The sequence below is a fragment of the Eucalyptus grandis genome, chromosome 10 (genome assembly GCF_016545825.1).
Source record: "Eucalyptus grandis isolate ANBG69807.140 chromosome 10, ASM1654582v1, whole genome shotgun sequence".
Lineage (NCBI taxonomy): Eukaryota > Viridiplantae > Streptophyta > Magnoliopsida > Myrtales > Myrtaceae > Eucalyptus > Eucalyptus grandis.
In genome coordinates, this window is record NC_052621.1 from 35,588,312 (window position 1) to 35,602,940 (window position 14,629).

Genomic DNA, 14,629 nt, shown 5'->3' on the forward strand with positions numbered 1-14,629 from the left:
TGAATGGTTCTTTTGCCGAGAAAAATGGATAAACAAGAGGAGAATATGGATTAGTGTATGGAACTATATATGGTAAATTATTGGTGTGACCAATTTATAGGTCCTATAGTCACTTGGACAGATTACGATTACATTTTGAGAGACGGGACTTGACCTGAGTGAATTAGTCAAAGCTAATTGAGCTACATAAATTTGTACCGTCGCGTCTGCCTAAGCCCGATAGTTTTACGAAAGAACAATGTTAGAATACTTTTTAGTCATGAGAAAGTTTGGAAGGCTTTTCAGGCGTAACACAAGCACCCGACCTATCCTATATTATGTGATTTAAGATGGCGAAATATGTGTTAATATGTTGCATGGATTTTATCATATCGTATGACGTAAATGGTTAAAGCAAGAGTCGAGAGAATGCTCACTTCAGCGCTTACCGTGTAACACCTATAATTTGCCTCTATGATTGAGACATGACAAGTCACGTAATGTAATTATGCCACATGGCTCGGGTTCAATCAATTAGCGTTAGGTTAGCGTTCTGTCTCACTAAACCTTCTATCACTCATTGAATTTGAATTCACAAATGGATAAAAAATGTATATTCAAATGTATTCCCGAATATATTTAACAAATAAAAATGTACACCTCTTCTTAAATTGAAAATTTCGACTCCATGGGTCTATTTGAGGGACCGGTCACTGAGGCCGGCTGCTTTTTTTCCTTGCCTAACTTTTTTTATCCTGTAGAATCATTCAAACCTCATTTATGGCCTACGTTTTATCATCATGGCAAAAGGTGATCCAGGCCAATTTTTCAAGATCAAGATGCGAACACAATTAATTATATGAGAGAAAGAAATGAATAGTGTCAGGAGTTGAGTGAGGCAAGTATCTAGGAGGGCTAGATTTCGAGGATGAGAGAGGCGAAGATGAAACATTGACGGAAGAAAGCAAGAGTGAGACAAAGATAAGACATGGAGGAGAGGGGAGTATTGAGCGAGAGAGTCAAGAGAAGAATTGTAATCTTGAAATAAAACGAAAAGAATATAGATGGTTGAAATGTACGCTTAAGTTATTTTAAAAAAAGTTTTGTACCGAAGAATTGATGTGATTTGGAGTAAGTACTATATTTAATTGGCCCATAACTCATTGATTCAAACTTTTAAATGAACGTGAATTCATTCAGTTGGATATGTTAATAAGTTTGAACTTAAACTCTTTGCGAGCAATCTCCTTTAGCGAAATGTATTGAGCTTTTAAATAGCTAGTTAAAAAAGAAACCAAATCGGCGAGAGATGTGCACGCGAGTTAGACGAGCTGAATTTAAGTTTTTCTTAGTTGTCATCTATTCTAGAGAAGTTGGGGCCGTATGTTGATAAATTTACTAGAGTGAAAATAAGAACAGAATTAATTTGCCCTATGTAAATGAAATTGAAACGCGGGCCTTATCATATGGGCTCAAAAACATCCCGCAGGCCATGCCGAAGACCAAATTGGGCCGGCATAAAATAGACAGGGTCCATTTTCTCCACCGAGCCCCTTCCCATCCGCAGACAGGCCCGGCGAGCCCGCGACTGGGCAGCCTCGTGATCCGGGAACAAGCCGAGCCTTCTGTTCTGACTGGGACCCAGGCGCGGGATTCAAAAAAGGGGAAAATCGGGGCCGTCGATATACGGGCCCCACCAATCGAGCCCACGTAGATCCGGGCGCGGACGATGGAGGCTCGGCCGGAACAAGGAGGGAGGGTGGGGGGCCACCGTCGTGCCATTTCCATTTCACCCCTTCGCACTCCGTCTGCCAGGTCGAGAAGAGGCGGGAAAAGAGAAACGCCGAGAGAGGGAAGGAAGGAGAAGGAGATGAAGGAGAGAGGGAAGGGGCGGGGAGATCGGTGGACGAGAGGTACACGCAGTGGAAGTCGCTCGTCCCCGTCCTCTACGACTGGCTCGCCAACCACAACCTCGTCTGGCCCTCCCTCTCCTGCAGGTTCTCCCCCTCCCCCTCTCTCTCTCTCTGCTAGGGTTTCTCGGCCGCTTCTCGTGCGCTGTCTTCCTCTCTTTCTTTAGCTCTTCTCGTTTCGCATTGCCGCCGAGGGAGTGTAGATGGTGCCGTGTTTTTGACCCTGAGCCGCTTGGAATTCCTTCCCAACCTCACGTGGCTTCTGGTTGTGACCTGACCGTAGACACGTGCGCATTGGTCCGTTCTTTTGTGTTTTTTTTATAGGAGGAGATGGTCGTGAGGTTTTTTATTTTTACCCAATGATGGCGACCGGCGAGCGACGACTACGTCCCGGAGTCGTTGAGTGGGGTTAGGCTGTACGCGTCGTTTTTGAGCCGTTGCAGCTGCGTTGCGTGCTTAGTCTTGTCGAAGGTCCGAGCGTTTTCGGTTCTTTCCGTTTTCCCCGTCGTCTCGGGTCCAATCCCTTCGAAGCAGATGTTTTTTCTTTTACCTGCGAGATGTGTGTTAGTTCGGTATTCGGAAGCGAGGAGATATCTAATGCGAATCGTGGCGGCGCTGAATTGAGCCCCGTATGTGATCTATCGGTACATGAATTTTAGTAGCTACGTCAAAGGATTCGTGAGAGCCGAGGGAAAAATTGTAAAGCAGGACTTTGGGGAGTGCGATTGCTGGGTCATGCTTTTGAAATCTGATTAGTTTTCACATGTAGCAACCTTTTCAATGGTGGTGACTGATTAATATGGTTGGTCGTCGGAGCCTGTAATTTTTCCTCTGTTGTTGTCTACCAGTGTGTTCAATGCTGCATATCGGTCATAAAGTATACTGCCTTGGCTGTTAACTGTTCAAATCTCATCTCTAGAAGCTATCCTCAGGTGCTCTCGCGGTTATCAAACGTGTGTTTTTCGTTTTATTTTTTTTGTTTGGAGCATGTTATTCATGATAAAGTGCTTATAACAGTGTTTTTTCAAATCATATCTATCTGTTCTGTCATTGCATTTGATAATCGTCACCAATTAAGTTTGATGTGGATGTGCTGCTCACACACTGTTGCTTCTCTAGGGTTGAAGAATGCTCAGGTTTATGATTAAGTAACCAAACAACAATCTGACTGAGCTGCTTCGGTATGCACCAGGCCGATGATTAAGCGCATACCAACATCAGTACTTTGGACTTATTTCGCGTACATGGCCATCAATAGTATTCCCAGAAATCAATTATGGGAAAGATAGCTATTTCTCTTCATCACTCCCAGCCGCTGCTACAGGTATATCGCCATAAATATAGAACATTACAATGTTTAGGCAGTCCAGTTGATAAAATGTCTTGAATAGCCATTAGTATGAAATAGATTTCTCTTCCTTGACAGAGGATCTACTGATTTTTTTTGTTATTTTGATTATGTCCATTGGCAGGATCCTGGAAGGGCTTCATGCTTCTTATGTGGAGTCCGTGCCTTTCAAATATATAATCGCATTCACCATTTTCAGTGTGTGCATCTGTTGCTGTGTTTTGTAGTGACAAAAATCCCGACTGCCGGAATTCTATTCCCTTACCGTTTTTTCTTCTCATAGGCATAAGGCAACATGTATTACCCAAGTTGTTCAATGCTCATAGGCATAAGGCAACATGTATTACCCAAGTTGTTCAATCCACATCATCTGCGAGAATGAGATGCGGCAGAGTATGAAGAAGTCACTTGTACCCCCATGATTTTCCTTCGGGCTCTCTCATCAGGTATGCGAAGTCATTGTCATTAGTCATCATATATTAGCTCCCTGTCTATGCAAGATCTCACCAGGTATTATATTAGGAGAGAGAAACGTTACTTTCCGGGATCGCAGAAGATGGGGACGAAAAATCGGATGCTGAGATTTCCGATGAGCTGACAACCAGCAGAGGAGAGTTGAAGGTTAGGGGTGTGAGCTTCACTGAGGATGGACGTAATCAAGTAAGAAAACATTCATCTGCATGTCAAATGAAGGGGCAGAGTTTAAGAAGTCTCCTAATTTGTTTATGCTTTGCAGTTGCATCCAGAGGACACTATCTAGAGTGAGATTTCATCACAAAAGAGAGAGCTAGCTCAAATAAAGGTAGAGAGGGAAAGAATGTTGTTGCGGATTGACTTTAGACTATTCGCATCAGAAACATTCTGCTAAGGAGGGAGCCGAGGGCAATGACTGTTCTAAAGGGGAGGGAGAGACAGACCTTACTACGGCACTTGCCCTCCCCTGGCTTGGCAGGCAAAGTTGATCTTAGTGCTAATGAAAATCTTCACTGTCATCGTTCATGGATTGGGACTTGTTTTTATTGAGGAAGCTACTAGGCCTGTGTCAAGAAAACTCTTTTCTATCCAAGCCGACGTCCGACATTCGACTTGAGGGCTGCCCAGTCATTTACTGAATACGAAAAACAAACAGTAGACAGCTATTATGGATGACACTGCTCGATGCCACACGAACTGTCTTTGACATTTGTAAGGAGTTATTCTGGTTAGTGAGTTCCATAGGTAAGTAGCATACCAAAATCTCTCATTCGTTGAAATGGAACTCGCGTCTTCGCATGTCTCGAGACTCCGCAACCATAACGGAGTGGTAACGCTTGAGGAGAACCTGTGATCAAAGGAGCGGTAACTTCAATCTCATGCATTCTCGTGAATGCCCCGGCATGAGTACCCTACTCATCATAGCCTACAATCTCTGTCTAGATACTATCTGAGTTCCACACAGACATTTGTCCAATGAAGGGTCAACTCAATCTAGACTGAACTGTGATCAAATGTGTCGTTTTGATGTGACTAGATAGGCTTTTTTTTAACTTACACATAATGGAGAAATACCCTAAAACATGTCACACATTGTGACTGAGCCAGAGGTGCACCTGGTGGAGATGACCATGCTATGCCCCATATCTGGTTCCCGTACAACAGTAAGGGCAGGTATGCTTGGTGAAGTTTCTCTAGGCTTGTGAAACCTTTTTGTTTGAGTCCAACTCGTTAGACCAAACGCATGCAGCCCATGTTCCAACTTCCTGCTCCACCGATGCTGTATTCCACTGTTGCTCAATTTCTAGTTTGTGCAGGTCATCGCATTGACTGTGTTAATTGTTAACATCGCCGACCAAGCCGAGCAGGAGAAAGAACTCACTTGGGTTGGTTCTGTCTTTGAATTGGCGATGTCATATCGCCAAACTCCTGAGAAAAAGATGACCAGATTTTTATCGTTTTCTTACTCATCGATTGGCAGTTCTAATGAAAAAAATGATCGCTGAATATTGTATCAGTCTATGTTTTCTTCTTCGAATAATGGAATGCAGATTAGTCAACACAATCTCAAGGTTACGACCTCGCTAACCACATGGTTGCCAGAGAACAACCAAAATGAAAATGATTAAATTTAAAAAAGGAATCTCAAGGTGACTCGATTCACTGAAGTTTGTGCAGTTCTCATCCAAATGATAGGGTGCAAGATAAGAATCGAAGCTTGAATATACGTCGCAATGTGCATGCGTCAATCAATAGCATGTCTTTGACCTCCTCCAGAAACAATCTTTCGAAGAATTTAACTTAATTGATTGATCTGCCCCTTAATTGCATACAGAATGCACGTTACCCCCAGAAACAATCTTTCGAAGAATTTAACGTAATTGATCGATCTGCCTCTGAATTACATGCAAAATGCACGTTACCATGCTTCAATCCCATGCAGGCAAAGATATATGGTTTTATCTGTCCAAGGCCGCCCCCTCACTCTCCTCGTCTGTCTCCCTCCACTGCAGCCTCCTCGGCCGCCAACTCGCCTCTGCCTTCTGCCGGTGCACGCGCCTCACCGTCTTCGCTGAGACCATCTCCCAGGCTCAGGTCCTGAACTCTACGATTTCCATTCTCAAGAGCTACGACTTGGTCGCCGTCAGGCCTTTCAACCAAGCCGTCTTCAATCACTCTTTGTGAGAAATCCAAGGTAATGTGAGGGCATGACACAGTTATGACATGTTTAGGTTTTTTTCTTCTTTATTAGGGAAATCGAAAGGCTTAGTGTTTTTTTTTTTTTTTTGGGATGTTGGAAATTATTACGGAAATAGACTGATTTTATCTTTAGAAGCATCCTTGACAATTTAAAAATGGAGAAAAGTAATGAAAATTGGAGTTATTCCTACTACTTCTCACGTTAATTCAGGAAGTTGTTGATTCATATCGATCCTATGTTTCAATTGAATTATTCTGTAATAGTCTCTTCCAGTAATTTGCATAGATATAATTGCTGTTGATTTTTCCGGAGAAACTGCCCTTTGGCTTGAAGCTCCCCATGGTCAAAACCGCTATTGATGTCTGTCCCCTACTTTTTCTTCCTTGTTTTACCCGTTCTATTTTATTGGCAGGGATGAATGATGAACTGTGGAGATTGATCTATAGGTTTTGTACGACAGTGAGAAGTTTGTTTTGAGATCTCGTGCTCGAGTCCCATCTCAGACCCTCAAGTGAGGAGACGAGTGATATCTACTGTCAAGGTAAGGGAGGGCCAGACCCTGTTCTTCAAGAAGTTGGATGACGTGTTAATTTTTATTTTTTTTTTGTTCTTTTTTGCTCAATAATAATCATAGTGGAGATATATTGTTCTACATTTTTCCATTCTTTAGTATGCCAGATACTTACTCTTTTTATAAGTCCTCTAATAGTTTTGCAATGGGAATTCAAGATTCTAAAATGATAAAGAGAGATCTCTTTAATCACGCAGACTTATGATTCAAAGAGGTTGCAATATTTCGTAGTAGTGCTGCCTAGTTAGCGAGTTTGGAATCATCTTGTAGTTTTGCACGTATTTCATTTTTAGAGGACTAATAAGTGCAGCCACTTTGGGCTGAATTTTATTGACATAATTGGGTGACATGTCATAGTAGAAGGCTAAAATTAGATGGTAATGCATGATCAAGATTAGCCTTCACATAGATTGATGACTTGTCAAAATAATTTTGTAATTAACTCTAATGGCATTTATGTTATTCTCATGACATGGAGAGAGAGAGAGAGAGGGCCGGACATGGCTGGGCTGGCCTAGAATTGATCGGCCCACTGGGCCGAATGACCATAGTAGGCTTTGGCCCAATGGGCCGGACCCAATCAGGTCAACCCGGGTCAGCTTGGGGATGCTCGTATGTCTCAATTTTGCCTAATTTATTATATGGGTGATCTGTTTTAGTTAATTAGGCCGAGTGGGATTGCATTGGACTTTGGCCCAAGGAGTTGGGCCCTATTCAGTCAAACTTGGATGGCTCGGTTCAAGCCCGGTTGACTCGGTTCAACCAAATCAACTCGTGGGATCCCAATCGCTTTGAATTGTATTATGGGTTTGGCCAATCTTGCCTTGCTCTGCCCAATTAGCTGAATCAGGTTTCGGTCCAAGTTGGCTTAACTGGAATGGGTCAACTAGGTTGACTCAGCCGGACCCTATCGATCCCAATTCACCGTTTTAATCAATTTATGCCAAGTTAGATTTTGCCAAAATTGATATTGAATTTGAGTACATTTGGCTTAATCGGATTCAAATTGAGCCAATTGCCGTTACTTATGAAGGATAGATAAGGGCCCTAAAACGATGCTCGAAAATCGGTTAACCCATCTCAATCTTGAATTTTCAAAATTGGCTTAAGATTTCAATGCTTTACAACTTCTGGATCAGATGTCGATCAAACATAGTGCAAGAGGGCTCCTGAAGCGTATGCTCCAATACCGCTAGGCATGGCAGGGATGGAATAGTTATTGCCGCAAAGAAATTACTCTAGAAGTTACTTTAGAAATCAATGAATTATCAATGTTACCAATCGGGGGTCAAAATTTTTAGTTTGGTCAGAAAGTCCACTCTCTATCGTTTTCCGAAAAAAATAGTAATTGAGAGTCTAATTAAGCTGGCCAATAATTGAATGGATGATTTTTCAATTTTTCAAAATTTTGAAAAAATGGTGAGAGAGAGAGAGAGAGAGAGAGAGAGAGAGAGAGAGAGAGAGACAACTCTAAAGTTAACCTTGGATTATTGAAATGTCTTCTTTCTTTTTTTTTTCTTTTTTTTTTTTCTGCCAAGACATGATTTGAGACCTCTAATCTCAAGTTTTTACTCAACCAGGCTTGTTAGCTATTAAAAATAGATGATCGGGCACGAATACATAATTTACACATCCAAATACTTAAAAGTGACTCACTTTGGGCCTGCAATTCCATAATTTCTTATATGGTGGCATAAAAACATAACTTGTTTGGAGTTACCTATTTGATTACTTGCGTTTTTGTCTTAACATCCTTGTCCCAAAACTTCCGTGGAACATTCTAAACATGCAACATGCTCCTACAGGTTTCTACCACACGCCCATTCTCTTTTTTATTTTTTATTTTTTTCCTGCAACTTTATTTTGCCGTGCTGTACTTGGACATGTAAATTGTTGGTGTATCTTATACTTTTGCAAATACTACGTGAGCTCATGCAATGTGTACTCACCCCATTATTAGCACGAAGGAATCGTATTGTTTCTGCGTTTTCTTTGAACTCCTTACATGTCTCTATAAAATCAACATACCTAAAGATATTAGCAATGAACATTATCACGTGCTTTGACATCTAAATATCCGTTGCTTTGCTCATTTGAGTGGATGAGTTCGAGAGGGGTCTTGGCTTGGTATTTGATCTCCTCACATAGAAGTTGATTTGTCTTCTCATGTTGACACTTGACACATATTATGTCATCTCGAACCTCTAACTGGGGGAGAACCTTTAGTGTAGCCTTCTCCATCATCACCTTTAACTTATGATAATTTATGTGTCTAAGCTGAGCATGTCAATTGGGTGTCTAGCTCTTTCAAATTTTGTCCAAGTATGTTGTCTATGCTGATATCATGTATATAAACTTCAGTCGACACCCCTCCATGATCGACCAACTAGTGGGTTTAGAACTATGCACCTTAAAATCGTTTAGGTGAAACACCACATAATTTCTCAAGTTGTAAGTTGTGACACCAAGAATGGGTTTTCTTCATTCTTGGTAAGTAATACACGTGTTTTGCAAATCAATTTGGTGTCAACTGAATTGGATGCAACCACTGCTTGGTTTTACGATGACTACTACTCGTCTATAGATATACTCAAACATGTTGGATAGATTGTTTAGATCCATATGGTTCAAGCATCACGACTCAACTATCCAATCATCGTCATAATTGATTAGTTTAAACTTACCATGACAAAGGCCGTCGCATCATCTAACACAGTGATAGAGAAGGCTACAAGCCCTACTTGTTCCTTTACTATGATGGATGCTTGGAAATCCCACTCTTCTTAACCGTTGTTCTCTTTCATTATAGATGCTGCAACATTTTCTTATTGCTCACTTTGCTAGAATTTTGCCACAAATGTAGCAATAATCATCTCGCCTCTATCTATTCTTATCTTCATTATTGTTACCTTTCCCTCGATCCCAATGAGCTCCCTCTAGCTCTTTGCTAGTTTCTATAACCTTTTCTTTGTTTCTAATCTTCAGTACATGATCTGTTTCTCCTCTTACTCTTGAACACTCCTTTATTACCAAGTAGTGCACTTTTATCATCCTTGACTAAGACATTAAAGAACCTTTCATTTAAAGCCTCTTAGTTGGCCAGTATATTCTCTAGATCAGTAAGACTTGGGTCTTGTGCCCATCTACGGATGGCCATAACAATGCCATTATATCCAGCCATAATCCATGAATGATACTTCTCTTTATCGCACTTTGAGAATCTAATTTTAAAATTTCTTTGCAAAGAAATTTAACTTTGGAGAAGTATTGACTCACCATCATGTGTTGTTGTGAAATTGATAATAACTTGTTCTCCAATGTTGCAGCTTGGCATCATTCGTCTTCACAAACAGTGCCACAAAGCATCTCACACCTCTTTTAGAGTCCTTGCGTTATTGATGTTTGTTGACACCTAAATTTTGACGATTTAGTTTATTTATTTATTACATAGGAAATTAGGGGTTAATTTTATTAATTGCATAGCATATAGATTTAAGTTGCATTTATTTTGTTATTTGCATTTTTGCATTTTATTGGACCGGTGGCGGATATATTCAAATTAGATGGATCGGGCCCAGTGAAGCGAACAAGTTGGTCCAAGCCCGTGCTTTTAATAATTAAAAATTATCTTGTGGGAATACAATATTTTAAATTTTTTCCGAGATATGAATCTTTTTTTTTTTTTTTGATAGGGCAAATGGGTAAAAAAATATTGCGATTTGTTTTTAAAAGATTTGGATTTAGAAAAAATTTCATCTTGATCTCGAATTCTTATCAATATGAGATGAATTTTGTTAAAAAGATTTGCGAATGTTGATTCTATAAAGAATTTGAAAATCCAATTCCCTCCCTATAAAAGGCCGTGCGTGCGAGGGGTTTAAGGGAGCTTCTTTTAAAAAAAATTCAGAAAAGAAAAGAGAGAGAGAGAGAGAGAGAGAGAGAGAGAGGAGGAGGAAAAGGTAAAAAGTAAAAGGCAGAGGTGAGGGGACGTTTACTGTTCATCGTCTCCTCACGCTCGCCGGCTCTGTTTTGCCTTCCACCCGCAGCCAAGAAGCCCGCCGGACACCCCACCTCCGCCGCACCTCCGAAGCCCGCAACCTGCAGGTCTCTCGCTCGCCATCACCGAGCACCACCGATGCTGCTCCTGCTCCGTTCGCCTCTGCTCCCACCACCGCCGTTCCGCCAGTAGCCGTGCACCAGCGCTGCCGCCTCGTCGCTCCACCTCCGAACCTCTGCCCGAGCACCAGATCCCGAGTCCCCGCGACGCCGTTTCTGCTCTGCCTTCAGCCCGAAGCTCCACTGCTGCAACCAGACGTCGTTACTCCTGCTTGATTCGCGATCGGCCGCGACTTGCTGCGTCTGCTGGCCTCGAGACCTCTGCCCACGACGCCCGAGTTCAGCGCCAGGGTCCGTCCGCCACGCTCACCGAGCCTCTGCCGCGTCTCCGCCACTGCCCGATCTGCTGACTGACCCGCGACGCCCTTGGACGCCGAGCTTCTTCACGCCCAATCGACGCCGCGACCCGTCTGCTCCCGCGGCCCCGCCAATCGACGCCGCAGCCCGACGACCACCGCGATCAACACCCACGGAGACCCTCTGCAACGCTGCTGCCCCTCGCCGGACCTTCGCCGGAGCCCCGACCGCGACGCCCTTACCGAAGCCGGTGGCTAGCCGCACGAACGTGAAGTTTGAAAGAAAAGAAGAAAAACAGAAAAAGAAAAAGAAAATCTGATTAGGTGGTTTTTCTTTTCTTTTATTTTACCTTTTTTTTTTTTTAATATTCTGTTTTAGTGGAATTGTTCCTTGATATATTATTGATATCCCAACATGAAATAGTCTATCAAGCACTATCAAGCTAGGGATTGACAGTCCGATTTTCGCGCCCGAAATCCGACTCGCAATCATTATAAAAATCGACAATCCAATCTCAAGCCCGAGATTTGATTCGCGATTTAAAATTAAAATTGGTTTACCCGATCTCATCGCGCGAGATATGGTTCACAATTTTGAATATCAATCTTATCTTTTATTTGATTTCTTTATCGTCGAGTTGGTTGAGTCAAATCTTATTTTCGTAAAAATAAAAAATCAAAAAAAAATTAATTAGGATTAGGTTTGTTGTCATCTTGTATATTTAGGATTGCAATCTTATTATGAATTTTTTAAATAAAAAATCCAAAGAAAAAGTGCATTCATTTAGGTTGTTAGTTTTTTTGAATTGCATGTTAATTAGGTATTTCGAGATTAAAGAAAAACATAAAAAAATCATTGTGCATATTATATTAGAATTGCATATTTCATTTTAGATCATCTTTTTTAGATAAATGGCATTTTAGATTTAGATAATGTCTTAGTTTAAATTAGGATTTAATATGACTTAATCCCTAGTTTAAATTAGATAGAATCTTAATTTAGCTAGATCATTTGAAATTTCATAAAATTTGTCTTAGGATAAATTAGTTGCAATTTTTAGGATAGATTGCATTTTTTTAATAAAAAATGTCATATGCATATGTCATGTAGAATTAAGGCATTCTTTGCACGTCATTGCATACTAAGATTGCATATTATTGGTTTAGATAATTTCTCCTAAATAGATTGCATGCTTATTAGGAAAATAAAAATCATGTGCACGTCATATAGAATTAGTTTCATACAATGCACGTCATTTAGTGATTTTTGTTAGGTGCATTTAATTAGAAATTGCCCGTCATTAGAATTAAGTCATTAGATTAATTTAGATTGCATATTTAAATGTTGCATTTCTTTAATTTCAAATCTCATAGAAAATAAAAAATTATTTAGAATAAATCATCTCATGCTTAGGATAGACTACATGCTTAGTTATGTCATATTGCTTAGGTCATATAGCTAAGTCATGTTGACATGTCATATCATTTCATGTTAAATTAGTGGCATGCATTGCATATTGCATGATTTTCATTAATTAAATGAAAACAAGACAAAAATTGCGTGTTAATTAGAAATCATATTTAGGACTTGATGTGAATTCTAAATTAACATTGCGTATGCTTTTCGTTGCTTTGAGGTAAGTTACCGCATCATTTATTCATTTGCTTTCTTGAGTGTTAAATTGGTGGTATGCGCACATGTATGATCACTTCACATGTTAGGAAGTTTATTTAAAATCAATTCAATTGCCAAAATTTTTTAAAATAAAAAGAATGGTACCAAAATGGCATTAGAGAAATCTAATGTAATCAAGTCCCCGTACCCTTAGTCTTTGGTTTGTAGGAGTAAAGTAATTCTCCCATTATTTTACTTAGGTGTCTAATCGACCTACCATAAACTGATTAGTGGCGACTCCTAAATAAAATCAATTTGCATGTTAAAAAACTTGAACCTAAAGTCGCGAATTGGTATGGGCTTGGGAGAGCCCGAGTTAAGTCTAGGCTTAACAATCCATTAGCCAAAACCTTAGGTGGTTCACACCGCGAAAAAAATTGGTCGCGACAATGTTCAATAAAAATCCATCTTCAACAATCACTACAAAAACTTAGAGCACAATTCCAGCTTTTATCTTCCGCTTTCTCAACTCATTATCACCTATGGTGTGGTGTTACTACTGCCGAGAATATCTCTTAAGTCTACACCTAGCAAGTAAATATGAATGCTAGTACTCTAATTATTGCCATTGGGGTTGTTGAGCTTTTCAATGCTGCTAGCAAAACTCGAAATATCCACCAGCATGAGCTGGTTATAATGCCCAACATTATACCAAGTAAGCTTGGTCCTAGACCAATTGATTACAATCCTTGATTGTGCACTAGTCAAACTGCTGTGCTTCGATCCTAGACCACCTGCTCACGTAGAATAGTCTTGGACCACAGTCTTCATGCACCATCTCTCCCGATCGCTGAGTTTACAGTCCTCTTCCTTTTGCTTGGATACCACTTGTTGGGTGCACACGGCAGAAGTTCCGATTCTAATTATTGAGAAAGATTGGACACTCAACATAAAAAGCATACTCTTTTTTTTTGGTAGTGATTCAACCCCCTCCTTATATCATTTTAGAGATTAGTGATTCACCCCCTTATATAATTCTAGAGAATAGTGGTTCACTCCCTCTAGAAACATATAAATTAATTGGAAGAGAGAGGACACGAATATTCACTAAGAACCCAAGAGGGTAACATCCACATACTTCAGTAGGTGACTCCAATCATCAAAAGAGGAGACAGGGAGAGCACTGGAGACCCAAGATTAAACGGACAGTTCAACATAAGCTCCGCTTGGAAAGCTGTGGATATAGCAATGTCATGTAAGCCACCATCTGCAAGGCGAGACATGAATCGTATATCGGCTGAACTGAAGCAATGTCTAGCCGTAGACATGGCAACCAGAAAGTGCAAAATGGTGACACGGAATCAAGCAGCTTCTTTGAAATGGCCACTCTGGGGGTTGACCGTGATAGTGCTCCCCTTGCGAGGTAAATGGGGAAATTCAAGACATATCACGTAATACTTCAATTCCCATGCTCCCCTTGCGAGGTAAAGTAAATGGGGAAATTCAAGACATATCACATAATACTTCAATTCCCATATCGAAAAAAGTGATGTCATGTGATGTTATAGATGTAAGATCCACTCGAGATGGTCATCACTTCGTATGTTCACTCAAAATACTTTTTTTTTTTAGGCTTAGTCCATATCGAACTGATCATTAGGACATGGTATATTCTAAGAGGGACAAACAAGCCTAGCGTTTTTCGTTTTTCCTTTTTGAATAACATTAGGGATGACTGGACCATTCAGAAGTATAGTATTTCCACAGCGCATTAATTATATTTGAATATAACAGATGAAAGGTGTTTTTTGATATTTCTAATAGACTTCTTCTCAAATATTATTTTCATTGAAAGCAACAAATGCCTTACCGTTTCTCGGGTTACCCATGCATAACCAAATAGATTTTCTTGAGCCTGTGAATGATATTGACTTAGTCCAAATAACAAAATTAGCCTTCGGCAATGATGCATGGTAATCGAAGGTGGTCGGCCTGAACCATGGTAAGATTCGTTGATATTGATGGTCTGTTTGGTGGTTGTTGCAAATGATATAGAGATAGTAAAGAAATTTCGGAGCTAGAAATTCTTGTCCACCATGAAAATAGTGTTGCCAATCAGT

General features: G+C 40.5%; 1 long non-coding RNA gene across 2 annotated transcripts; it reads left to right on the forward strand.

Moving 5' to 3' along the window:
- The first annotated feature begins 1,780 nt into the window (after positions 1-1,780).
- LOC104423024 lies at positions 1,781-4,236 on the forward strand. 2 transcript variants are annotated; one of them, XR_005547065.1, is made up of 6 exons: positions 1,781-1,976; positions 3,009-3,213; positions 3,362-3,437; positions 3,521-3,683; positions 3,760-3,897; positions 3,974-4,236. It is a non-coding gene; the product is annotated as an uncharacterized LOC104423024 (long non-coding RNA). The 2 variants fall into 2 exon arrangements; XR_005547064.1 differs by having other exon boundaries at positions 3,362-3,683.
- Positions 4,237-14,629: the final 10,393 nt, after the last annotated feature.